Source organism: Strix aluco, chromosome 31, assembly GCF_031877795.1.
Source record: "Strix aluco isolate bStrAlu1 chromosome 31, bStrAlu1.hap1, whole genome shotgun sequence".
Taxonomy (NCBI): Eukaryota; Metazoa; Chordata; class Aves; order Strigiformes; family Strigidae; genus Strix; species Strix aluco.
The window spans coordinates 1-26,346 of record NC_133961.1 but is presented as its reverse complement, the minus strand read 5'-3'; positions in this window follow the sequence as shown (position 1 = coordinate 26,346).

Below are 26,346 nucleotides of genomic sequence, written 5' to 3'. Positions count from 1 at the left end.
CCCAGGTGGCCGGAGCGTCTCCTGTTCTCAAGCCAGCGAAGTACACGGGACAGCCCTGATGCTGCATGTCTGGCAGAGCCGGAGCTGCTCCTGTCAAGTGCCAGGGTGCAAAGGGGTCTGCTCCTGCCTTGCCCTCAGTGAATAGCTGGGGGGTTGGGGATTTGGCAATTTGGGGAGGGGGAGGTGTTTCCCAAATCGCCTTGACGCCTCTTTGCCACCCCCTCCTCCCCCCAGATGCTTGGATCCTGCACGGCAACCTCCCCTTACTTAAGATGGAGCTTAAGCAGGCACCCAAGAGATGGCAAAATCTTCTGATCAGTCACTACACGTGTACGAATCACCACACACACCGCATTAATTCTGATTTTGGTACTATCTTCTAGATTCTCAGCACATCACTGAACTTCAGAGATCCTTGCCTACTGGTACTCTGCTCGTTACTAACAAGATTGCTTTTGTTTGTACCTTCTGTGCTCTTTCCCTGAGGAAAAGAAGGGAACCACTTGTGGTGGGTTGATCTCAGCCAGATGCCCGGCAGCCAGATAAAGCCAGACCCAGGGATGGAACAGCTGATTTCAGCGGAAGCCTTTGAAGCGAGTGCAGAGCTGGTCCAGGCCATGGGAAAGGAGGCGGGGAGGAGGGCTTGTGGAGAACACCAGAAGAAGAAGAGAGAAGAGAAGGAGGCACTAAACGTCTTAAGTGCAACCACTGCAAACGTAAATTCAAGAAGAAACTTCATCTGTTTAAGGGATAACATTCCCCAACAAAGTTGCCCAGACAATCACGGACACAGGATTTCTTAAAACAAGCCTATTTATTGTCTATTTACATAGGGTAAATCCCCCCCTGCGCCTCCAAGCAGGAGGAGCATCACAACTGTGAGCAGAGGTAGAGGCTGCGTGGGAAGCGAGGACCCGGCTTCTGTTCAGCTCGTCACGGGGCAGAGGAGGAAGCACAGCACGTTCTTCTTCATCAGGTGCTCCACGGGGATGCAGCAGCGCCTCGCCGGCAGATCCGCCACGGTGCCCAGCTCTGGTGGAAGAGAAGCCCGATAGGTGGTCTTAGGGGCACAAGCAGCAGGCGGTTGGGGAGGTTGTTCTTGGGGGTGCTCAGGTGTTCATAGGCGCTGCCCCATCCCAAGGCTGGATGCAGCCCTGTCAGAAAGGAGTTCTTGGGAAGGGCTTGGCAGATGCAGCAGAGGTCCCCACCTTATCTTGAGGCTTGTCTTGGCCCAAGGTGTGACTGGGCTCTGCTTTGCCCTCCCAGTCATCCTCCTCTCTCTTCTCGTCGGCACCGCTGGCGCGTCCCCGCTGGCTGCCGCTGTCGCAGTCAGCGCTCCTCCGCCCGCGCAGCCGGTAGAGCCCAAGGAGCAGGAGCAGGGTTTCGGCAGAGGACCAAAACCACCAGTGCCGGCAGGCAGCGAGGAGCACGCCTTCCAGAGTGAGGCCGCACGGCTCCTGGCTCCTCTGCTCCATCTGCTCCATCAGCCAGGTCACCTCCTGCCTCTGCTGCTCCTCACGCTGCTGCAGGAGCTCTTGTGTGGCCGCATCTTCCTGGTCACCCACTCTCTGAACGCATTGCAGGAAGCTCAGCAGGGTCAGGATGCGGGCGATGACCACAGCCATGGTCTGGAGGAGGAGGGAGAGAAGGGGCTTAGTGGGCCTGGGTGGGAGGGAGGTGGCGGCTGGGGCAGCAGGGGAGAACATGCAGGGTCCCGGGGATGGGTGGGAGAGGGGGTGAGAGAATTTGGAGACAATAAGGGGGAGGGTGGTGAGCGCTGCAGGGACAGGGACATCTCCCCACAGCCCCCAGGCACTGGCCGTGGCTGGCAGCCCCGGCACCCCTGCGCCCAGCCCCGAGGGCGGCACCTGCCCTGCCCCAGGCGCTCCCCGCAGCGGCTGCGCCCTCACCCCCGGCTGTAGAAACCCCCCTGAGGGGCCAGAGCTTCTGCCCCGGCCCTCGTCTGGCCCAGCCTTCCCCCCGCCAGCCTCACTCACCGCTGGCCCAAGTCGTACTGCAGCGGGTGCTGCCGGCTGGCACCTTAGTGACATCCCTCGGTGACTTCCCCTCTGTGATGTCACAGGCGCCAGAGCCCCACGGGGACACCCGCCCCTTGGGCCACGGCCACTGCCCCTGGCTCTGCAGCCCCTGGAGCGGGCAAAGCACAACCGCCCTGGCAGGACAGAGCTCCCAGGGCCCCTAAACCTCCCCAGACAGAGCAGCGGGGCAGCACGAGGGCGGCCCTGGCTTGCACAGGGAGCTCCACGTCCCCGGCTGAGCCCCGGGGTCGGGCTCCCGGCTCCCCCCATGGCCCAGCACCACCAGCAGCAGCAGCAGCTGCAGCAGCAGCCAGGAGCCTTCGGGGGGAAGTTATTTCTCACGCTGTCACACGTGTGCGTGTAGCACACGCACCCACACCTCTGCTGCTCCGACCTGAGTTGGATTGTTATAGACCTGCATTGCACCCAGAGACTCCTGACTGCCCGGCCCGTCGGGAACTCAGATACCCCCTGATCAGGAGAGTGACGGAGGCGTATCTCTTAGTGGCCGTATTCCCACTGTCTAGTGAGGAAGAAAAGTAATGTGTGTAAAAAAAAAAAATATCTTTTCCCCACGGCAGCAACTTCCCTTCTTTTTAACATTGTTTAGGCAGGGATAAACCAGCATGACATGAATAAAAAATAAAGAAATGTTCATGTCTTAGAGCAGGGGAAGGGCTTCTCAATTATTTTTTTAATTCACAGAGAAATTCTCCCAATAGAACACCTGCATTTCAAAGAATTCTGCTATTATAAAGGCATTTCTGTCTTCTCTAGCTTGATTTTTAAGTCTTTATGCAGGCGATCTCTGGGTTTGGAAAGGGGTCTCTAGGTGAACTGGGGATGTCTGCGCTCACATTAATTATCCTTCATCATCCCGAGTGAACTTCATTACGGTGCCGGCACAGCGTTGCCTCCTGCGCGTCCCCCTCTGTGACGGGCACCTGGCAGGCAGGAGACGGTTCTGCCCGTGCAGGCAGGTTGCCGGCTTGGGCAGCCCTCAGAGGTCGGCGTCACTGACTCGCTTCTGATTGCAGCAACTGTTCAGATCTGCATTTTGGGATGGTTCACAGAGAAAGGGCCCCTTCTGCATGTGGGGGTTCAGTCTCAAGGCTTTAGCAGGGGCCGATTCTGGTGCTGGAGACGCTAACGTTGACCGCTCTAATGCTGGACACGCAGATAATAACCAAGGGTGATGTGAGAGGATTACCAAGGGATTCTGTGTGGCCATCTGGGTGGAGAGAGAAACCGACTCTCCTGGACGGACAGCACCCAAGGCTGCTCTGACAAGCAAACAGCTTCAGCCAATATTTGCTAAACATCTTCTCTTACATGCTGTTGAGCCTCAGGCTTGGAATTCAGGCACCAGTAATAACACAGGCAGGTGACAGCTTCTCTTTTAGCATCAGAGAGAGAAGGATTAGCAAAAGCTTCCTGGACAATGAACTTCTATAGCTCCTCTGTGACTCTTTTGAATGTTTGGGGGGAATTGCTGGTGATGATCCATTCACGGCTAGCACACTGGAGATCCATAACCCCTGGGAACGGTGTTCGTAAGCACGCTTCACTCCAACTCCTTTGATGGTCTCAGCTCCCTCGTTTCCAGAGACCATCATCCCACTTCATTATATCTTTTAGCAATAAGGAACTGGTGTTTGCTTGTGCCTCGCATTTGTCAAGGTCTCAGAACCAACAAATGCTGTGCTTTAATATTGGGGTGTGGCTTTGGCTTCCTCTTATGACCTCACCTAATTTAACCATTCTTTGCGTCCAAGCCATGGCCTAAGAGGTGCAGAGGAGCACAGCGACATGTAACCCAGGAGTGCCGTTCATGCTTGGAAAATGATGTTGCGTTCTGCACCCTAGAACCCACGCAGGGCTGTCGTCTTTTACCACGCACGGAGCATCAGCCACTGAAGGGCAAAGGTGCTTGACCAAGCTGAGCTGTGCCACCTGCACGGAGTCTTGCTTCTTGGTAAGATGTTGCAGCCCATAGAACAGAAAAACAGCCTCCAGAACTGTAGGCAGTGTCCCCCGGAGAGGAAGAAAAAGCAGCGAGAGAAAAGGTACAATATTGGGTACGATATTCTGGCACTGCTCAGCAGTTTGATCTAGTTGTGTTTGGGCAGAAGTCTCGTGATGGAGAATGCCTCCCCTCATCAGCGATGGGCAGCTGCTGCTGCACGGGGATGAGAGGCCTTCAGGTAATCAGCTGCACTGGGAGTAATTTGAAGAGATGAGAGTTAATGAGTTCAGGGTGAACCAAGAAGGGTTTTAGCCAGAGTACTAAAAGCCAACTACTTCCAGGACACAGCTCAATGGCTTTACAAAGCTAAGAAAAGGCAGCATCTGATAGCTTTTCCAACACCTGAGCTCCGATCACTAAAAAAATGACCTCTTCTTTCCCTCCCCCAGGAAAGTTAGTTCTGGATGAGGGCAGATTTGGGAGGGGTTTTGCATCTTTTTTTATAAATCATTTCTGCAAGGGCTTGTAAGATACCCAGTTACTCATGAACAGGCTTTAATGTGGAGAAAAACTCATCACCATGAATCAGGATTGTTTGGAGAACCACTATTCGAAGCAAACTGATCTTCCTTGCAAAGTCGAGTTCTTCAAGTTCCACTTCTTCAAGTGGAGTTTGCTCTCAGGCAACCTTGGGAACAGCATCAGGTCAGGCTCCTGCCAGCTGGTCCTCTCTTCTCTGACAAGAGGCAGAAACTGTTCTGCATAAAACTATGAACTCGATCATTTCCTTCCCATTAAAACAGCTAAGAACTCTGTTTGTGGCCTCAGCCCATAGTGGAAAGACGAAGAAGTGCATTTCTGGACATTCAAACACGTTCAATAGCTTGCATAGCAATTCTATAAAAACAAAAGGGTGCCAAGGTAGGCTAAGCTTTCTCGGAGGCTGATGTGCCTGGACTGAACAACAGGGATAAGCCAAAAAGTAGTCAGTGTCCTTGCATTAATGAAATCATGCAAGAGCCCAAAGCCAGACACCTTCCCTGCTCAGTCCCACCTGTGCAACAGCTCAAAATCTTCCCAAAGCAGATGAATGAGGTAAGGGACGAAGCCACACTGCAGCCAGCCACACAGACCCCGCACCAACCAAAGGCACGGGCAGAACCCGGCAAGAAACTCAACCTGTGCAGCGTGTTGGAGCACTGAGCTAGCCCAGGGCTACAGCAACCACCACTGCCAAACACCGCTGAAACTGCCAACCCCGCTGCATTTTTACGTGTGTCCTGATGAGACGCTTCTGCCTTTCTCTCCTATGTCGTGTCCTTTAGTACAGGAATGTGCACCTGGTTAATCTTGAACAGGTTGTGACCTTATTCAGCTATCCAAACCAGAGAGGGACCGAGAGAAAGAGAGACGTGCAGATGAACTAAACTACAAAATAATATCATTGACTACAAAGCAAAAGACCCAGAGACCGGCTGTCGGTTTTGTAAGGACAAAAGCAGATGCAGGAAGTACACGGAAGCGTTGGCAGGTGGAAACCTAGCAGGAGACGAAAGATTCGTGACTTATCACCAGAAGGCAGCGGATGCTCTCCGAGCTGATCTGACATGTGCCAAGACGTTTAATGTGGGATCTCCCGGTGCAGATGGGGTGAGCAGCCAAGTTTATTGTGCTGGTGACAGGGGCCAGCACTTGGGGCTGATGCATGACCGGTCAGAAGCGTTCTCCGGGCCGGCTGTATGGTTTTTGTGCCCGACGCTCTAACGGTGCGCGATGTCGGATCCTGTCTGGTCCCAGGTGGCCGGAGCGTCTCCTGTTCTCAAGCCAGCGAAGTACACGGGACAGCCCTGATGCTGCATGTCTGGCAGAGCCGGAGCTGCTCCTGTCAAGTGCCAGGGTGCAAAGGGGTCTGCTCCTGCCTTGCCCTCAGTGAATAGCTGGGGGGTTGGGGATTTGGCAATTTGGGGAGGGGGAGGTGTTTCCCAAATCGCCTTGACGCCTCTTTGCCACCCCCTCCTCCCCCCAGATGCTTGGATCCTGCACGGCAACCTCCCCTTACTTAAGATGGAGCTTAAGCAGGCACCCAAGAGATGGCAAAATCTTCTGATCAGTCACTACACGTGTACGAATCACCACACACACCGCATTAATTCTGATTTTGGTACTATCTTCTAGATTCTCAGCACATCACTGAACTTCAGAGATCCTTGCCTACTGGTACTCTGCTCGTTACTAACAAGATTGCTTTTGTTTGTACCTTCTGTGCTCTTTCCCTGAGGAAAAGAAGGGAACCACTTGTGGTGGGTTGATCTCAGCCAGATGCCCGGCAGCCAGATAAAGCCAGACCCAGGGATGGAACAGCTGATTTCAGCGGAAGCCTTTGAAGCGAGTGCAGAGCTGGTCCAGGCCATGGGAAAGGAGGCGGGGAGGAGGGCTTGTGGAGAACACCAGAAGAAGAAGAGAGAAGAGAAGGAGGCACTAAACGTCTTAAGTGCAACCACTGCAAACGTAAATTCAAGAAGAAACTTCATCTGTTTAAGGGATAACATTCCCCAACAAAGTTGCCCAGACAATCACGGACACAGGATTTCTTAAAACAAGCCTATTTATTGTCTATTTACATAGGGTAAATCCCCCCCTGCGCCTCCAAGCAGGAGGAGCATCACAACTGTGAGCAGAGGTAGAGGCTGCGTGGGAAGCGAGGACCCGGCTTCTGTTCAGCTCGTCACGGGGCAGAGGAGGAAGCACAGCACGTTCTTCTTCATCAGGTGCTCCACGGGGATGCAGCAGCGCCTCGCCGGCAGATCCGCCACGGTGCCCAGCTCTGGTGGAAGAGAAGCCCGAGGGGTGGTCTTAGGGGCACGAGCAGCAGGCGGTTGGGGAGGTTGTTCTTGGGGGTGCTCAGGTGTTCATAGGCGCTGCCCCATCCCAAGGCTGGATGCAGCCCTGTCAGAAAGGAGTTCTTGGGAAGGGCTTGGCAGATGCAGCAGAGGTCCCCACCTTATCTTGAGGCTTGTCTTGGCCCAAGGTGTGACTGGGCTCTGCTTTGCCCTCCCAGTCATCCTCCTCTCTCTTCTCGTCGGCACCGCTGGCGCGTCCCCGCTGGCTGCCGCTGTCGCAGTCAGCGCTCCTCCGCCCGCGCAGCCGGTAGAGCCCAAGGAGCAGGAGCAGGGTTTCGGCAGAGGACCAAAACCACCAGTGCCGGCAGGCAGCGAGGAGCACGCCTTCCAGAGTGAGGCCGCACGGCTCCTGGCTCCTCTGCTCCATCTGCTCCATCAGCCAGGTCACCTCCTGCCTCTGCTGCTCCTCACGCTGCTGCAGGAGCTCTTGTGTGGCCGCATCTTCCTGGTCACCCACTCTCTGAACGCATTGCAGGAAGCTCAGCAGGGTCAGGATGCGGGCGATGACCACAGCCATGGTCTGGAGGAGGAGGGAGAGAAGGGGCTTAGTGGGCCTGGGTGGGAGGGAGGTGGCGGCTGGGGCAGCAGGGGAGAACATGCAGGGTCCCGGGGATGGGTGGGAGAGGGGGTGAGAGAATTTGGAGACAATAAGGGGGAGGGTGGTGAGCGCTGCAGGGACAGGGACATCTCCCCACAGCCCCCAGGCACTGGCCGTGGCTGGCAGCCCCGGCACCCCTGCGCCCAGCCCCGAGGGCGGCACCTGCCCTGCCCCAGGCGCTCCCCGCAGCGGCTGCGCCCTCACCCCCGGCTGTAGAAACCCCCCTGAGGGGCCAGAGCTTCTGCCCCGGCCCTCGTCTGGCCCAGCCTTCCCCCCGCCAGCCTCACTCACCGCTGGCCCAAGTCGTACTGCAGCGGGTGCTGCCGGCTGGCACCTTAGTGACATCCCTCGGTGACTTCCCCTCTGTGATGTCACAGGCGCCAGAGCCCCACGGGGACACCCGCCCCTTGGGCCACGGCCACTGCCCCTGGCTCTGCAGCCCCTGGAGCGGGCAAAGCACAACCGCCCTGGCAGGACAGAGCTCCCAGGGCCCCTAAACCTCCCCAGACAGAGCAGCGGGGCAGCACGAGGGCGGCCCTGGCTTGCACAGGGAGCTCCACGTCCCCGGCTGAGCCCCGGGGTCGGGCTCCCGGCTCCCCCCATGGCCCAGCACCACCAGCAGCAGCAGCTGCAGCAGCAGCCAGGAGCCTTCGGGGGGAAGTTATTTCTCACGCTGTCACACGTGTGCGTGTAGCACACGCACCCACACCTCTGCTGCTCCGACCTGAGTTGGATTGTTATAGACCTGCATTGCACCCAGAGACTCCTGACTGCCCGGCCCGTCGGGAACTCAGATACCCCCTGATCAGGAGAGTGACGGAGGCGTATCTCTTAGTGGCCGTATTCCCACTGTCTAGTGAGGAAGAAAAGTAATGTGTGTAAAAAAAAAAAAGATCTTTTCCCCACGGCAGCAACTTCCCTTCTTTTTAACATTGTTTAGGCAGGGATAAACCAGCATGACATGAATAAAAAATAAAGAAATGTTCATGTCTTAGAGCAGGGGAAGGGCTTCTCAATTATTTTTTTAATTCACAGAGAAATTCTCCCAATAGAACACCTGCATTTCAAAGAATTCTGCTATTATAAAGGCATTTCTGTCTTCTCTAGCTTGATTTTTAAGTCTTTATGCAGGCGATCTCTGGGTTTGGAAAGGGGTCTCTAGGTGAACTGGGGATGTCTGCGCTCACATTAATTATCCTTCATCATCCCGAGTGAACTTCATTACGGTGCCGGCACAGCGTTGCCTCCTGCGCGTCCCCCTCTGTGACGGGCACCTGGCAGGCAGGAGACGGTTCTGCCCGTGCAGGCAGGTTGCCGGCTTGGGCAGCCCTCAGAGGTCGGCGTCACTGACTCGCTTCTGATTGCAGCAGCTGTTCAGATCTGCATTTTGGGATGGTTCACAGAGAAAGGGCCCCTTCTGCATGTGGGGGTTCAGTCTCAAGGCTTTAGCAGGGGCCGATTCTGGTGCTGGAGACGCTAACGTTGACCGCTCTAATGCTGGACACGCAGATAATAACCAAGGGTGATGTGAGAGGATTACCAAGGGATTCTGTGTGGCCATCTGGGTGGAGAGAGAAACCGACTCTCCTGGACGGACAGCACCCAAGGCTGCTCTGACAAGCAAACAGCTTCAGCCAATATTTGCTAAACATCTTCTCTTACATGCTGTTGAGCCTCAGGCTTGGAATTCAGGCACCAGTAATAACACAGGCAGGTGACAGCTTCTCTTTTAGCATCAGAGAGAGAAGGATTAGCAAAAGCTTCCTGGACAATGAACTTCTATAGCTCCTCTGTGACTCTTTTGAATGTTTGGGGGGAATTGCTGGTGATGATCCATTCACGGCTAGCACACTGGAGATCCATAACCCCTGGGAACGGTGTTCGTAAGCACGCTTCACTCCAACTCCTTTGATGGTCTCAGCTCCCTCGTTTCCAGAGACCATCATCCCACTTCATTATATCTTTTAGCAATAAGGAACTGGTGTTTGCTTGTGCCTCGCATTTGTCAAGGTCTCAGAACCAACAAATGCTGTGCTTTAATATTGGGGTGTGGCTTTGGCTTCCTCTTATGACCTCACCTAATTTAACCATTCTTTGCGTCCAAGCCATGGCCTAAGAGGTGCAGAGGAGCACAGCGACATGTAACCCAGGAGTGCCGTTCATGCTTGGAAAATGATGTTGCGTTCTGCACCCTAGAACCCACGCAGGGCTGTCGTCTTTTACCACGCACGGAGCATCAGCCACTGAAGGGCAAAGGTGCTTGACCAAGCTGAGCTGTGCCACCTGCACGGAGTCTTGCTTCTTGGTAAGATGTTGCAGCCCATAGAACAGAAAAACAGCCTCCAGAACTGTAGGCAGTGTCCCCCGGAGAGGAAGAAAAAGCAGCGAGAGAAAAGGTACAATATTGGGTACGATATTCTGGCACTGCTCAGCAGTTTGATCTAGTTGTGTTTGGGCAGAAGTCTCGTGATGGAGAATGCCTCCCCTCATCAGCGATGGGCAGCTGCTGCTGCACGGGGATGAGAGGCCTTCAGGTAATCAGCTGCACTGGGAGTAATTTGAAGAGATGAGAGTTAATGAGTTCAGGGTGAACCAAGAAGGGTTTTAGCCAGAGTACTAAAAGCCAATTACTTCCAGGACACAGCTCAATGGCTTTACAAAGCTAAGAAAAGGCAGCATCTGATAGCTTTTCCAACACCTGAGCTCCGATCACTAAAAAAATGACCTCTTCTTTCCCTCCCCCAGGAAAGTTAGTTCTGGATGAGGGCAGATTTGGGAGGGGTTTTGCATCTTTTTTTATAAATCATTTCTGCAAGGGCTTGTAAGATACCCAGTTACTCATGAACAGGCTTTAATGTGGAGAAAAACTCATCACCATGAATCAGGATTGTTTGGAGAACCACTATTCGAAGCAAACTGATCTTCCTTGCAAAGTCGAGTTCTTCAAGTTCCACTTCTTCAAGTGGAGTTTGCTCTCAGGCAACCTTGGGAACAGCATCAGGTCAGGCTCCTGCCAGCTGGTCCTCTCTTCTCTGACAAGAGGCAGAAACTGTTCTGCATAAAACTATGAACTCGATCATTTCCTTCCCATTAAAACAGCTAAGAACTCTGTTTGTGGCCTCAGCCCATAGTGGAAAGACGAAGAAGTGCATTTCTGGACATTCAAACACGTTCAATAGCTTGCATAGCAATTCTATAAAAACAAAAGGGTGCCAAGGTAGGCTAAGCTTTCTCGGAGGCTGATGTGCCTGGACTGAACAACAGGGATAAGCCAAAAAGTAGTCAGTGTCCTTGCATTAATGAAATCATGCAAGAGCCCAAAGCCAGACACCTTCCCTGCTCAGTCCCACCTGTGCAACAGCTCAAAATCTTCCCAAAGCAGATGAATGAGGTAAGGGACGAAGCCACACTGCAGCCAGCCACACAGACCCCGCACCAACCAAAGGCACGGGCAGAACCCGGCAAGAAACTCAACCTGTGCAGCGTGTTGGAGCACTGAGCTAGCCCAGGGCTACAGCAACCACCACTGCCAAACACCGCTGAAACTGCCAACCCCGCTGCATTTTTACGTGTGTCCTGATGAGACGCTTCTGCCTTTCTCTCCTACGTCGTGTCCTTTAGTACAGGAATGTGCACCTGGTTAATCTTGAACAGGTTGTGACCTTATTCAGCTATCCAAACCAGAGAGGGACCGAGAGAAAGAGAGACGTGCAGATGAACTAAACTACAAAATAATATCATTGACTACAAAGCAAAAGACCCAGAGACCGGCTGTCGGTTTTGTAAGGACAAAAGCAGATGCAGGAAGTACACGGAAGCGTTGGCAGGTGGAAACCTAGCAGGAGACGAAAGATTCGTGACTTATCACCAGAAGGCAGCGGATGCTCTCCGAGCTGATCTGACATGTGCCAAGACGTTTAATGTGGGATCTCCCGGTGCAGATGGGGTGAGCAGCCAAGTTTATTGTGCTGGTGACAGGGGCCAGCACTTGGGGCTGATGCATGACCGGTCAGAAGCGTTCTCCGGGCCGGCTGTATGGTTTTTGTGCCCGACGCTCTAACGGTGCGCGATGTCGGATCCTGTCTGGTCCCAGGTGGCCGGAGCGTCTCCTGTTCTCAAGCCAGCGAAGTACACGGGACAGCCCTGATGCTGCATGTCTGGCAGAGCCGGAGCTGCTCCTGTCAAGTGCCAGGGTGCAAAGGGGTCTGCTCCTGCCTTGCCCTCAGTGAATAGCTGGGGGGTTGGGGATTTGGCAATTTGGGGAGGGGGAGGTGTTTCCCAAATCGCCTTGACGCCTCTTTGCCACCCCCTCCTCCCCCCAGATGCTTGGATCCTGCACGGCAACCTCCCCTTACTTAAGATGGAGCTTAAGCAGGCACCCAAGAGATGGCAAAATCTTCTGATCAGTCACTACACGTGTACGAATCACCACACACACCGCATTAATTCTGATTTTGGTACTATCTTCTAGATTCTCAGCACATCACTGAACTTCAGAGATCCTTGCCTACTGGTACTCTGCTCGTTACTAACAAGATTGCTTTTGTTTGTACCTTCTGTGCTCTTTCCCTGAGGAAAAGAAGGGAACCACTTGTGGTGGGTTGATCTCAGCCAGATGCCCGGCAGCCAGATAAAGCCAGACCCAGGGATGGAACAGCTGATTTCAGCGGAAGCCTTTGAAGCGAGTGCAGAGCTGGTCCAGGCCATGGGAAAGGAGGCGGGGAGGAGGGCTTGTGGAGAACACCAGAAGAAGAAGAGAGAAGAGAAGGAGGCACTAAACGTCTTAAGTGCAACCACTGCAAACGTAAATTCAAGAAGAAACTTCATCTGTTTAAGGGATAACATTCCCCAACAAAGTTGCCCAGACAATCACGGACACAGGATTTCTTAAAACAAGCCTATTTATTGTCTATTTACATAGGGTAAATCCCCCCCTGCGCCTCCAAGCAGGAGGAGCATCACAACTGTGAGCAGAGGTAGAGGCTGCGTGGGAAGCGAGGACCCGGCTTCTGTTCAGCTCGTCACGGGGCAGAGGAGGAAGCACAGCACGTTCTTCTTCATCAGGTGCTCCACGGGGATGCAGCAGCGCCTCGCCGGCAGATCCGCCACGGTGCCCAGCTCTGGTGGAAGAGAAGCCCGAGGGGTGGTCTTAGGGGCACGAGCAGCAGGCGGTTGGGGAGGTTGTTCTTGGGGGTGCTCAGGTGTTCATAGGCGCTGCCCCATCCCAAGGCTGGATGCAGCCCTGTCAGAAAGGAGTTCTTGGGAAGGGCTTGGCAGATGCAGCAGAGGTCCCCACCTTATCTTGAGGCTTGTCTTGGCCCAAGGTGTGACTGGGCTCTGCTTTGCCCTCCCAGTCATCCTCCTCTCTCTTCTCGTCGGCACCGCTGGCGCGTCCCCGCTGGCTGCCGCTGTCGCAGTCAGCGCTCCTCCGCCCGCGCAGCCGGTAGAGCCCAAGGAGCAGGAGCAGGGTTTCGGCAGAGGACCAAAACCACCAGTGCCGGCAGGCAGCGAGGAGCACGCCTTCCAGAGTGAGGCCGCACGGCTCCTGGCTCCTCTGCTCCATCTGCTCCATCAGCCAGGTCACCTCCTGCCTCTGCTGCTCCTCACGCTGCTGCAGGAGCTCTTGTGTGGCCGCATCTTCCTGGTCACCCACTCTCTGAACGCATTGCAGGAAGCTCAGCAGGGTCAGGATGCGGGCGATGACCACAGCCATGGTCTGGAGGAGGAGGGAGAGAAGGGGCTTAGTGGGCCTGGGTGGGAGGGAGGTGGCGGCTGGGGCAGCAGGGGAGAACATGCAGGGTCCCGGGGATGGGTGGGAGAGGGGGTGAGAGAATTTGGAGACAATAAGGGGGAGGGTGGTGAGCGCTGCAGGGACAGGGACATCTCCCCACAGCCCCCAGGCACTGGCCGTGGCTGGCAGCCCCGGCACCCCTGCGCCCAGCCCCGAGGGCGGCACCTGCCCTGCCCCAGGCGCTCCCCGCAGCGGCTGCGCCCTCACCCCCGGCTGTAGAAACCCCCCTGAGGGGCCAGAGCTTCTGCCCCGGCCCTCGTCTGGCCCAGCCTTCCCCCCGCCAGCCTCACTCACCGCTGGCCCAAGTCGTACTGCAGCGGGTGCTGCCGGCTGGCACCTTAGTGACATCCCTCGGTGACTTCCCCTCTGTGATGTCACAGGCGCCAGAGCCCCACGGGGACACCCGCCCCTTGGGCCACGGCCACTGCCCCTGGCTCTGCAGCCCCTGGAGCGGGCAAAGCACAACCGCCCTGGCAGGACAGAGCTCCCAGGGCCCCTAAACCTCCCCAGACAGAGCAGCGGGGCAGCACGAGGGCGGCCCTGGCTTGCACAGGGAGCTCCACGTCCCCGGCTGAGCCCCGGGGTCGGGCTCCCGGCTCCCCCCATGGCCCAGCACCACCAGCAGCAGCAGCTGCAGCAGCAGCCAGGAGCCTTCGGGGGGAAGTTATTTCTCACGCTGTCACACGTGTGCGTGTAGCACACGCACCCACACCTCTGCTGCTCCGACCTGAGTTGGATTGTTATAGACCTGCATTGCACCCAGAGACTCCTGACTGCCCGGCCCGTCGGGAACTCAGATACCCCCTGATCAGGAGAGTGACGGAGGCGTATCTCTTAGTGGCCGTATTCCCACTGTCTAGTGAGGAAGAAAAGTAATGTGTGTAAAAAAAAAAAAGATCTTTTCCCCACGGCAGCAACTTCCCTTCTTTTTAACATTGTTTAGGCAGGGATAAACCAGCATGACATGAATAAAAAATAAAGAAATGTTCATGTCTTAGAGCAGGGGAAGGGCTTCTCAATTATTTTTTTAATTCACAGAGAAATTCTCCCAATAGAACACCTGCATTTCAAAGAATTCTGCTATTATAAAGGCATTTCTGTCTTCTCTAGCTTGATTTTTAAGTCTTTATGCAGGCGATCTCTGGGTTTGGAAAGGGGTCTCTAGGTGAACTGGGGATGTCTGCGCTCACATTAATTATCCTTCATCATCCCGAGTGAACTTCATTACGGTGCCGGCACAGCGTTGCCTCCTGCGCGTCCCCCTCTGTGACGGGCACCTGGCAGGCAGGAGACGGTTCTGCCCGTGCAGGCAGGTTGCCGGCTTGGGCAGCCCTCAGAGGTCGGCGTCACTGACTCGCTTCTGATTGCAGCAGCTGTTCAGATCTGCATTTTGGGATGGTTCACAGAGAAAGGGCCCCTTCTGCATGTGGGGGTTCAGTCTCAAGGCTTTAGCAGGGGCCGATTCTGGTGCTGGAGACGCTAACGTTGACCGCTCTAATGCTGGACACGCAGATAATAACCAAGGGTGATGTGAGAGGATTACCAAGGGATTCTGTGTGGCCATCTGGGTGGAGAGAGAAACCGACTCTCCTGGACGGACAGCACCCAAGGCTGCTCTGACAAGCAAACAGCTTCAGCCAATATTTGCTAAACATCTTCTCTTACATGCTGTTGAGCCTCAGGCTTGGAATTCAGGCACCAGTAATAACACAGGCAGGTGACAGCTTCTCTTTTAGCATCAGAGAGAGAAGGATTAGCAAAAGCTTCCTGGACAATGAACTTCTATAGCTCCTCTGTGACTCTTTTGAATGTTTGGGGGGAATTGCTGGTGATGATCCATTCACGGCTAGCACACTGGAGATCCATAACCCCTGGGAACGGTGTTCGTAAGCACGCTTCACTCCAACTCCTTTGATGGTCTCAGCTCCCTCGTTTCCAGAGACCATCATCCCACTTCATTATATCTTTTAGCAATAAGGAACTGGTGTTTGCTTGTGCCTCGCATTTGTCAAGGTCTCAGAACCAACAAATGCTGTGCTTTAATATTGGGGTGTGGCTTTGGCTTCCTCTTATGACCTCACCTAATTTAACCATTCTTTGCGTCCAAGCCATGGCCTAAGAGGTGCAGAGGAGCACAGCGACATGTAACCCAGGAGTGCCGTTCATGCTTGGAAAATGATGTTGCGTTCTGCACCCTAGAACCCACGCAGGGCTGTCGTCTTTTACCACGCACGGAGCATCAGCCACTGAAGGGCAAAGGTGCTTGACCAAGCTGAGCTGTGCCACCTGCACGGAGTCTTGCTTCTTGGTAAGATGTTGCAGCCCATAGAACAGAAAAACAGCCTCCAGAACTGTAGGCAGTGTCCCCCGGAGAGGAAGAAAAAGCAGCGAGAGAAAAGGTACAATATTGGGTACGATATTCTGGCACTGCTCAGCAGTTTGATCTAGTTGTGTTTGGGCAGAAGTCTCGTGATGGAGAATGCCTCCCCTCATCAGCGATGGGCAGCTGCTGCTGCACGGGGATGAGAGGCCTTCAGGTAATCAGCTGCACTGGGAGTAATTTGAAGAGATGAGAGTTAATGAGTTCAGGGTGAACCAAGAAGGGTTTTAGCCAGAGTACTAAAAGCCAATTACTTCCAGGACACAGCTCAATGGCTTTACAAAGCTAAGAAAAGGCAGCATCTGATAGCTTTTCCAACACCTGAGCTCCGATCACTAAAAAAATGACCTCTTCTTTCCCTCCCCCAGGAAAGTTAGTTCTGGATGAGGGCAGATTTGGGAGGGGTTTTGCATCTTTTTTTATAAATCATTTCTGCAAGGGCTTGTAAGATACCCAGTTACTCATGAACAGGCTTTAATGTGGAGAAAAACTCATCACCATGAATCAGGATTGTTTGGAGAACCACTATTCGAAGCAAACTGATCTTCCTTGCAAAGTCGAGTTCTTCAAGTTCCACTTCTTCAAGTGGAGTTTGCTCTCAGGCAACCTTGGGAACAGCATCAGGTCAGGCTCCTGCCAGCTGGTCCTCTCTTCTCTGACAAGAGGCAGAAACTGTTCTGCATAAAACTATGAACTCGATCATTTCCTTCCCATTAAAACAGCTAAGAACTCTGTTTGTGGCCTCAGCCCATAGTGGAAAGACGAAGAAGTGCATTTCTGGACATTCAAACACGTTCAATAGCTTGCATAGCAATTCTATAAAAACAAAAGGGTGCCAAGGTAGGCTAAGCTTTCTCGGAGGCTGATGTGCCTGGACTGAACAACAGGGATAAGCCAAAAAGTAGTCAGTGTCCTTGCATTAATGAAATCATGCAAGAGCCCAAAGCCAGACACCTTCCCTGCTCAGTCCCACCTGTGCAACAGCTCAAAATCTTCCCAAAGCAGATGAATGAGGTAAGGGACGAAGCCACACTGCAGCCAGCCACACAGACCCCGCACCAACCAAAGGCACGGGCAGAACCCGGCAAGAAACTCAACCTGTGCAGCGTGTTGGAGCACTGAGCTAGCCCAGGGCTACAGCAACCACCACTGCCAAACACCGCTGAAACTGCCAACCCCGCTGCATTTTTACGTGTGTCCTGATGAGACGCTTCTGCCTTTCTCTCCTACGTCGTGTCCTTTAGTACAGGAATGTGCACCTGGTTAATCTTGAACAGGTTGTGACCTTATTCAGCTATCCAAACCAGAGAGGGACCGAGAGAAAGAGAGACGTGCAGATGAACTAAACTACAAAATAATATCATTGACTACAAAGCAAAAGACCCAGAGACCGGCTGTCGGTTTTGTAAGGACAAAAGCAGATGCAGGAAGTACACGGAAGCGTTGGCAGGTGGAAACCTAGCAGGAGACGAAAGATTCGTGACTTATCACCAGAAGGCAGCGGATGCTCTCCGAGCTGATCTGACATGTGCCAAGACGTTTAATGTGGGATCTCCCGGTGCAGATGGGGTGAGCAGCCAAGTTTATTGTGCTGGTGACAGGGGCCAGCACTTGGGGCTGATGCATGACCGGTCAGAAGCGTTCTCCGGGCCGGCTGTATGGTTTTTGTGCCCGACGCTCTAACGGTGCGCGATGTCGGATCCTGTCTGGTCCCAGGTGGCCGGAGCGTCTCCTGTTCTCAAGCAGCGAAGTACACGGGACAGCCCTGATGCTGCATGTCTGGCAGAGCCGGAGCTGCTCCTGTCAAGTGCCAGGGTGCAAAGGGGTCTGCTCCTGCCTTGCCCTCAGTGAATAGCTGGGGGGTTGGGGATTTGGCAATTTGGGGAGGGGGAGGTGTTTCCCAAATCGCCTTGACGCCTCTTTGCCACCCCCTCCTCCCCCCAGATGCTTGGATCCTGCACGGCAACCTCCCCTTACTTAAGATGGAGCTTAAGCAGGCACCCAAGAGATGGCAAAATCTTCTGATCAGTCACTACACGTGTACGAATCACCACACACACCGCATTAATTCTGATTTTGGTACTATCTTCTAGATTCTCAGCACATCACTGAACTTCAGAGATCCTTGCCTACTGGTACTCTGCTCGTTACTAACAAGATTGCTTTTGTTTGTACCTTCTGTGCTCTTTCCCTGAGGAAAAGAAGGGAACCACTTGTGGTGGGTTGATCTCAGCCAGATGCCCGGCAGCCAGATAAAGCCAGACCCAGGGATGGAACAGCTGATTTCAGCGGAAGCCTTTGAAGCGAGTGCAGAGCTGGTCCAGGCCATGGGAAAGGAGGCGGGGAGGAGGGCTTGTGGAGAACACCAGAAGAAGAAGAGAGAAGAGAAGGAGGCACTAAACGTCTTAAGTGCAACCACTGCAAACGTAAATTCAAGAAGAAACTTCATCTGTTTAAGGGATAACATTCCCCAACAAAGTTGCCCAGACAATCACGGACACAGGATTTCTTAAAACAAGCCTATTTATTGTCTATTTACATAGGGTAAATCCCCCCCTGCGCCTCCAAGCAGGAGGAGCATCACAACTGTGAGCAGAGGTAGAGGCTGCGTGGGAAGCGAGGACCCGGCTTCTGTTCAGCTCGTCACGGGGCAGAGGAGGAAGCACAGCACGTTCTTCTTCATCAGGTGCTCCACGGGGATGCAGCAGCGCCTCGCCGGCAGATCCGCCACGGTGCCCAGCTCTGGTGGAAGAGAAGCCCGAGGGGTGGTCTTAGGGGCACGAGCAGCAGGCGGTTGGGGAGGTTGTTCTTGGGGGTGCTCAGGTGTTCATAGGCGCTGCCCCATCCCAAGGCTGGATGCAGCCCTGTCAGAAAGGAGTTCTTGGGAAGGGCTTGGCAGATGCAGCAGAGGTCCCCACCTTATCTTGAGGCTTGTCTTGGCCCAAGGTGTGACTGGGCTCTGCTTTGCCCTCCCAGTCATCCTCCTCTCTCTTCTCGTCGGCACCGCTGGCGCGTCCCCGCTGGCTGCCGCTGTCGCAGTCAGCGCTCCTCCGCCCGCGCAGCCGGTAGAGCCCAAGGAGCAGGAGCAGGGTTTCGGCAGAGGACCAAAACCACCAGTGCCGGCAGGCAGCGAGGAGCACGCCTTCCAGAGTGAGGCCGCACGGCTCCTGGCTCCTCTGCTCCATCTGCTCCATCAGCCAGGTCACCTCCTGCCTCTGCTGCTCCTCACGCTGCTGCAGGAGCTCTTGTGTGGCCGCATCTTCCTGGTCACCCACTCTCTGAACGCATTGCAGGAAGCTCAGCAGGGTCAGGATGCGGGCGATGACCACAGCCATGGTCTGGAGGAGGAGGGAGAGAAGGGGCTTAGTGGGCCTGGGTGGGAGGGAGGTGGCGGCTGGGGCAGCAGGGGAGAACATGCAGGGTCCCGGGGATGGGTGGGAGAGGGGGTGAGAGAATTTGGAGACAATAAGGGGGAGGGTGGTGAGCGCTGCAGGGACAGGGACATCTCCCCACAGCCCCCAGGCACTGGCCGTGGCTGGCAGCCCCGGCACCCCTGCGCCCAGCCCCGAGGGCGGCACCTGCCCTGCCCCAGGCGCTCCCCGCAGCGGCTGCGCCCTCACCCCCGGCTGTAGAAACCCCCCTGAGGGGCCAGAGCTTCTGCCCCGGCCCTCGTCTGGCCCAGCCTTCCCCCCGCCAGCCTCACTCACCGCTGGCCCAAGTCGTACTGCAGCGGGTGCTGCCGGCTGGCACCTTAGTGACATCCCTCGGTGACTTCCCCTCTGTGATGTCACAGGCGCCAGAGCCCCACGGGGACACCCGCCCCTTGGGCCACGGCCACTGCCCCTGGCTCTGCAGCCCCTGGAGCGGGCAAAGCACAACCGCCCTGGCAGGACAGAGCTCCCAGGGCCCCTAAACCTCCCCAGACAGAGCAGCGGGGCAGCACGAGGGCGGCCCTGGCTTGCACAGGGAGCTCCACGTCCCCGGCTGAGCCCCGGGGTCGGGCTCCCGGCTCCCCCCATGGCCCAGCACCACCAGCAGCAGCAGCTGCAGCAGCAGCCAGGAGCCTTCGGGGGGAAGTTATTTCTCACGCTGTCACACGTGTGCGTGTAGCACACGCACCCACACCTCTGCTGCTCCGACCTGAGTTGGATTGTTATAGACCTGCATTGCACCCAGAGACTCCTGACTGCCCGGCCCGTCGGGAACTCAGATACCCCCTGATCAGGAGAGTGACGGAGGCGTATCTCTTAGTGGCCGTATTCCCACTGTCTAGTGAGGAAGAAAAGTAATGTGTGTAAAAAAAAAAAAGATCTTTTCCCCACGGCAGCAACTTCCCTTCTTTTTAACATTGTTTAGGCAGGGATAAACCAGCATGACATGAATAAAAAATAAAGAAATGTTCATGTCTTAGAGCAGGGGAAGGGCTTCTCAATTATTTTTTTAATTCACAGAGAAATTCTCCCAATAGAACACCTGCATTTCAAAGAATTCTGCTATTATAAAGGCATTTCTGTCTTCTCTAGCTTGATTTTTAAGTCTTTATGCAGGCGATCTCTGGGTTTGGAAAGGGGTCTCTAGGTGAACTGGGGATGTCTGCGCTCACATTAATTATCCTTCATCATCCCGAGTGAACTTCATTACGGTGCCGGCACAGCGTTGCCTCCTGCGCGTCCCCCTCTGTGACGGGCACCTGGCAGGCAGGAGACGGTTCTGCCCGTGCAGGCAGGTTGCCGGCTTGGGCAGCCCTCAGAGGTCGGCGTCACTGACTCGCTTCTGATTGCAGCAGCTGTTCAGATCTGCATTTTGGGATGGTTCACAGAGAAAGGGCCCCTTCTGCATGTGGGGGTTCAGTCTCAAGGCTTTAGCAGGGGCCGATTCTGGTGCTGGAGACGCTAACGTTGACCGCTCTAATGCTGGACACGCAGATAATAACCAAGGGTGATGTGAGAGGATTACCAAGGGATTCTGTGTGGCCATCTGGGTGGAGAGAGAAACCGACTCTCCTGGACGGACAGCACCCAAGGCTGCTCTGACAAGCAAACAGCTTCAGCCAATATTTGCTAAACATCTTCTCTTACATGCTGTTGAGCCTCAGGCTTGGAATTCAGGCACCAGTAATAACACAGGCAGGTGACAGCTTCTCTTTTAGCATCAGAGAGAGAAGGATTAGCAAAAGCTTCCTGGACAATGAACTTCTATAGCTCCTCTGTGACTCTTTTGAATGTTTGGGGGGAATTGCTGGTGATGATCCATTCACGGCTAGCACACTGGAGATCCATAACCCCTGGGAACGGTGTTCGTAAGCACGCTTCACTCCAACTCCTTTGATGGTCTCAGCTCCCTCGTTTCCAGAGACCATCATCCCACTTCATTATATCTTTTAGCAATAAGGAACTGGTGTTTGCTTGTGCCTCGCATTTGTCAAGGTCTCAGAACCAACAAATGCTGTGCTTTAATATTGGGGTGTGGCTTTGGCTTCCTCTTATGACCTCACCTAATTTAACCATTCTTTGCGTCCAAGCCATGGCCTAAGAGGTGCAGAGGAGCACAGCGACATGTAACCCAGGAGTGCCGTTCATGCTTGGAAAATGATGTTGCGTTCTGCACCCTAGAACCCACGCAGGGCTGTCGTCTTTTACCACGCACGGAGCATCAGCCACTGAAGGGCAAAGGTGCTTGACCAAGCTGAGCTGTGCCACCTGCACGGAGTCTTGCTTCTTGGTAAGATGTTGCAGCCCATAGAACAGAAAAACAGCCTCCAGAACTGTAGGCAGTGTCCCCCGGAGAGGAAGAAAAAGCAGCGAGAGAAAAGGTACAATATTGGGTACGATATTCTGGCACTGCTCAGCAGTTTGATCTAGTTGTGTTTGGGCAGAAGTCTCGTGATGGAGAATGCCTCCCCTCATCAGCGATGGGCAGCTGCTGCTGCACGGGGATGAGAGGCCTTCAGGTAATCAGCTGCACTGGGAGTAATTTGAAGAGATGAGAGTTAATGAGTTCAGGGTGAACCAAGAAGGGTTTTAGCCAGAGTACTAAAAGCCAATTACTTCCAGGACACAGCTCAATGGCTTTACAAAGCTAAGAAAAGGCAGCATCTGATAGCTTTTCCAACACCTGAGCTCCGATCACTAAAAAAATGACCTCTTCTTTCCCTCCCCCAGGAAAGTTAGTTCTGGATGAGGGCAGATTTGGGAGGGGTTTTGCATCTTTTTTTATAAATCATTTCTGCAAGGGCTTGTAAGATACCCAGTTACTCATGAACAGGCTTTAATGTGGAGAAAAACTCATCACCATGAATCAGGATTGTTTGGAGAACCACTATTCGAAGCAAACTGATCTTCCTTGCAAAGTCGAGTTCTTCAAGTTCCACTTCTTCAAGTGGAGTTTGCTCTCAGGCAACCTTGGGAACAGCATCAGGTCAGGCTCCTGCCAGCTGGTCCTCTCTTCTCTGACAAGAGGCAGAAACTGTTCTGCATAAAACTATGAACTCGATCATTTCCTTCCCATTAAAACAGCTAAGAACTCTGTTTGTGGCCTCAGCCCATAGTGGAAAGACGAAGAAGTGCATTTCTGGACATTCAAACACGTTCAATAGCTTGCATAGCAATTCTATAAAAACAAAAGGGTGCCAAGGTAGGCTAAGCTTTCTCGGAGGCTGATGTGCCTGGACTGAACAACAGGGATAAGCCAAAAAGTAGTCAGTGTCCTTGCATTAATGAAATCATGCAAGAGCCCAAAGCCAGACACCTTCCCTGCTCAGTCCCACCTGTGCAACAGCTCAAAATCTTCCCAAAGCAGATGAATGAGGTAAGGGACGAAGCCACACTGCAGCCAGCCACACAGACCCCGCACCAACCAAAGGCACGGGCAGAACCCGGCAAGAAACTCAACCTGTGCAGCGTGTTGGAGCACTGAGCTAGCCCAGGGCTACAGCAACCACCACTGCCAAACACCGCTGAAACTGCCAACCCCGCTGCATTTTTACGTGTGTCCTGATGAGACGCTTCTGCCTTTCTCTCCTACGTCGTGTCCTTTAGTACAGGAATGTGCACCTGGTTAATCTTGAACAGGTTGTGACCTTATTCAGCTATCCAAACCAGAGAGGGACCGAGAGAAAGAGAGACGTGCAGATGAACTAAACTACAAAATAATATCATTGACTACAAAGCAAAAGACCCAGAGACCGGCTGTCGGTTTTGTAAGGACAAAAGCAGATGCAGGAAGTACACGGAAGCGTTGGCAGGTGGAAACCTAGCAGGAGACGAAAGATTCGTGACTTATCACCAGAAGGCAGCGGATGCTCTCCGAGCTGATCTGACATGTGCCAAGACGTTTAATGTGGGATCTCCCGGTGCAGATGGGGTGAGCAGCCAAGTTTATTGTGCTGGTGACAGGGGCCAGCACTTGGGGCTGATGCATGACCGGTCAGAAGCGTTCTCCGGGCCGGCTGTATGGTTTTTGTGCCCGACGCTCTAACGGTGCGCGATGTCGGATCCTGTCTGGTCCCAGGTGGCCGGAGCGTCTCCTGTTCTCAAGCAGCGAAGTACACGGGACAGCCCTGATGCTGCATGTCTGGCAGAGCCGGAGCTGCTCCTGTCAAGTGCCAGGGTGCAAAGGGGTCTGCTCCTGCCTTGCCCTCAGTGAATAGCTGGGGGGTTGGGGATTTGGCAATTTGGGGAGGGGGAGGTGTTTCCCAAATCGCCTTGACGCCTCTTTGCCACCCCCTCCTCCCCCCAGATGCTTGGATCCTGCACGGCAACCTCCCCTTACTTAAGATGGAGCTTAAGCAGGCACCCAAGAGATGGCAAAATCTTCTGATCAGTCACTACACGTGTACGAATCACCACACACACCGCATTAATTCTGATTTTGGTACTATCTTCTAGATTCTCAGCACATCACTGAACTTCAGAGATCCTTGCCTACTGGTACTCTGCTCGTTACTAACAAGATTGCTTTTGTTTGTACCTTCTGTGCTCTTTCCCTGAGGAAAAGAAGGGAACCACTTGTGGTGGGTTGATCTCAGCCAGATGCCCGGCAGCCAGATAAAGCCAGACCCAGGGATGGAACAGCTGATTTCAGCGGAAGCCTTTGAAGCGAGTGCAGAGCTGGTCCAGGCCATGGGAAAGGAGGCGGGGAGGAGGGCTTGTGGAGAACACCAGAAGAAGAAGAGAGAAGAGAAGGAGGCACTAAACGTCTTAAGTGCAACCACTGCAAACGTAAATTCAAGAAGAAACTTCATCTGTTTAAGGGATAACATTCCCCAACAAAGTTGCCCAGACAATCACGGACACAGGATTTCTTAAAACAAGCCTATTTATTGTCTATTTACATAGGGTAAATCCCCCCCTGCGCCTCCAAGCAGGAGGAGCATCACAACTGTGAGCAGAGGTAGAGGCTGCGTGGGAAGCGAGGACCCGGCTTCTGTTCAGCTCGTCACGGGGCAGAGGAGGAAGCACAGCACGTTCTTCTTCATCAGGTGCTCCACGGGGATGCAGCAGCGCCTCGCCGGCAGATCCGCCACGGTGCCCAGCTCTGGTGGAAGAGAAGCCCGAGGGGTGGTCTTAGGGGCACGAGCAGCAGGCGGTTGGGGAGGTTGTTCTTGGGGGTGCTCAGGTGTTCATAGGCGCTGCCCCATCCCAAGGCTGGATGCAGCCCTGTCAGAAAGGAGTTCTTGGGAAGGGCTTGGCAGATGCAGCAGAGGTCCCCACCTTATCTTGAGGCTTGTCTTGGCCCAAGGTGTGACTGGGCTCTGCTTTGCCCTCCCAGTCATCCTCCTCTCTCTTCTCGTCGGCACCGCTGGCGCGTCCCCGCTGGCTGCCGCTGTCGCAGTCAGCGCTCCTCCGCCCGCGCAGCCGGTAGAGCCCAAGGAGCAGGAGCAGGGTTTCGGCAGAGGACCAAAACCACCAGTGCCGGCAGGCAGCGAGGAGCACGCCTTCCAGAGTGAGGCCGCACGGCTCCTGGCTCCTCTGCTCCATCTGCTCCATCAGCCAGGTCACCTCCTGCCTCTGCTGCTCCTCACGCTGCTGCAGGAGCTCTTGTGTGGCCGCATCTTCCTGGTCACCCACTCTCTGAACGCATTGCAGGAAGCTCAGCAGGGTCAGGATGCGGGCGATGACCACAGCCATGGTCTGGAGGAGGAGGGAGAGAAGGGGCTTAGTGGGCCTGGGTGGGAGGGAGGTGGCGGCTGGGGCAGCAGGGGAGAACATGCAGGGTCCCGGGGATGGGTGGGAGAGGGGGTGAGAGAATTTGGAGACAATAAGGGGGAGGGTGGTGAGCGCTGCAGGGACAGGGACATCTCCCCACAGCCCCCAGGCACTGGCCGTGGCTGGCAGCCCCGGCACCCCTGCGCCCAGCCCCGAGGGCGGCACCTGCCCTGCCCCAGGCGCTCCCCGCAGCGGCTGCGCCCTCACCCCCGGCTGTAGAAACCCCCCTGAGGGGCCAGAGCTTCTGCCCCGGCCCTCGTCTGGCCCAGCCTTCCCCCCGCCAGCCTCACTCACCGCTGGCCCAAGTCGTACTGCAGCGGGTGCTGCCGGCTGGCACCTTAGTGACATCCCTCGGTGACTTCCCCTCTGTGATGTCACAGGCGCCAGAGCCCCACGGGGACACCCGCCCCTTGGGCCACGGCCACTGCCCCTGGCTCTGCAGCCCCTGGAGCGGGCAAAGCACAACCGCCCTGGCAGGACAGAGCTCCCAGGGCCCCTAAACCTCCCCAGACAGAGCAGCGGGGCAGCACGAGGGCGGCCCTGGCTTGCACAGGGAGCTCCACGTCCCCGGCTGAGCCCCGGGGTCGGGCTCCCGGCTCCCCCCATGGCCCAGCACCACCAGCAGCAGCAGCTGCAGCAGCAGCCAGGAGCCTTCGGGGGGAAGTTATTTCTCACGCTGTCACACGTGTGCGTGTAGCACACGCACCCACACCTCTGCCGCTCCGACCTGAGTTGGATTGTTATAGACCTGCATTGCACCCAGAGACTCCTGACTGCCCGGCCCGTCGGGAACTCAGATACCCCCTGATCAGGAGAGTGACGGAGGCGTATCTCTTAGTGGCCGTATTCCCACTGTCTAGTGAGGAAGAAAAGTAATGTGTGTAAAAAAAAAAAAGATCTTTTCCCCACGGCAGCAACTTCCCTTCTTTTTAACATTGTTTAGGCAGGGATAAACCAGCATGACATGAATAAAAAATAAAGAAATGTTCATGTCTTAGAGCAGGGGAAGGGCTTCTCAATTATTTTTTTAATTCACAGAGAAATTCTCCCAATAGAACACCTGCATTTCAAAGAATTCTGCTATTATAAAGGCATTTCTGTCTTCTCTAGCTTGATTTTTAAGTCTTTATGCAGGCGATCTCTGGGTTTGGAAAGGGGTCTCTAGGTGAACTGGGGATGTCTGCGCTCACATTAATTATCCTTCATCATCCCGAGTGAACTTCATTACGGTGCCGGCACAGCGTTGCCTCCTGCGCGTCCCCCTCTGTGACGGGCACCTGGCAGGCAGGAGACGGTTCTGCCCGTGCAGGCAGGTTGCCGGCTTGGGCAGCCCTCAGAGGTCGGCGTCACTGACTCGCTTCTGATTGCAGCAGCTGTTCAGATCTGCATTTTGGGATGGTTCACAGAGAAAGGGCCCCTTCTGCATGTGGGGGTTCAGTCTCAAGGCTTTAGCAGGGGCCGATTCT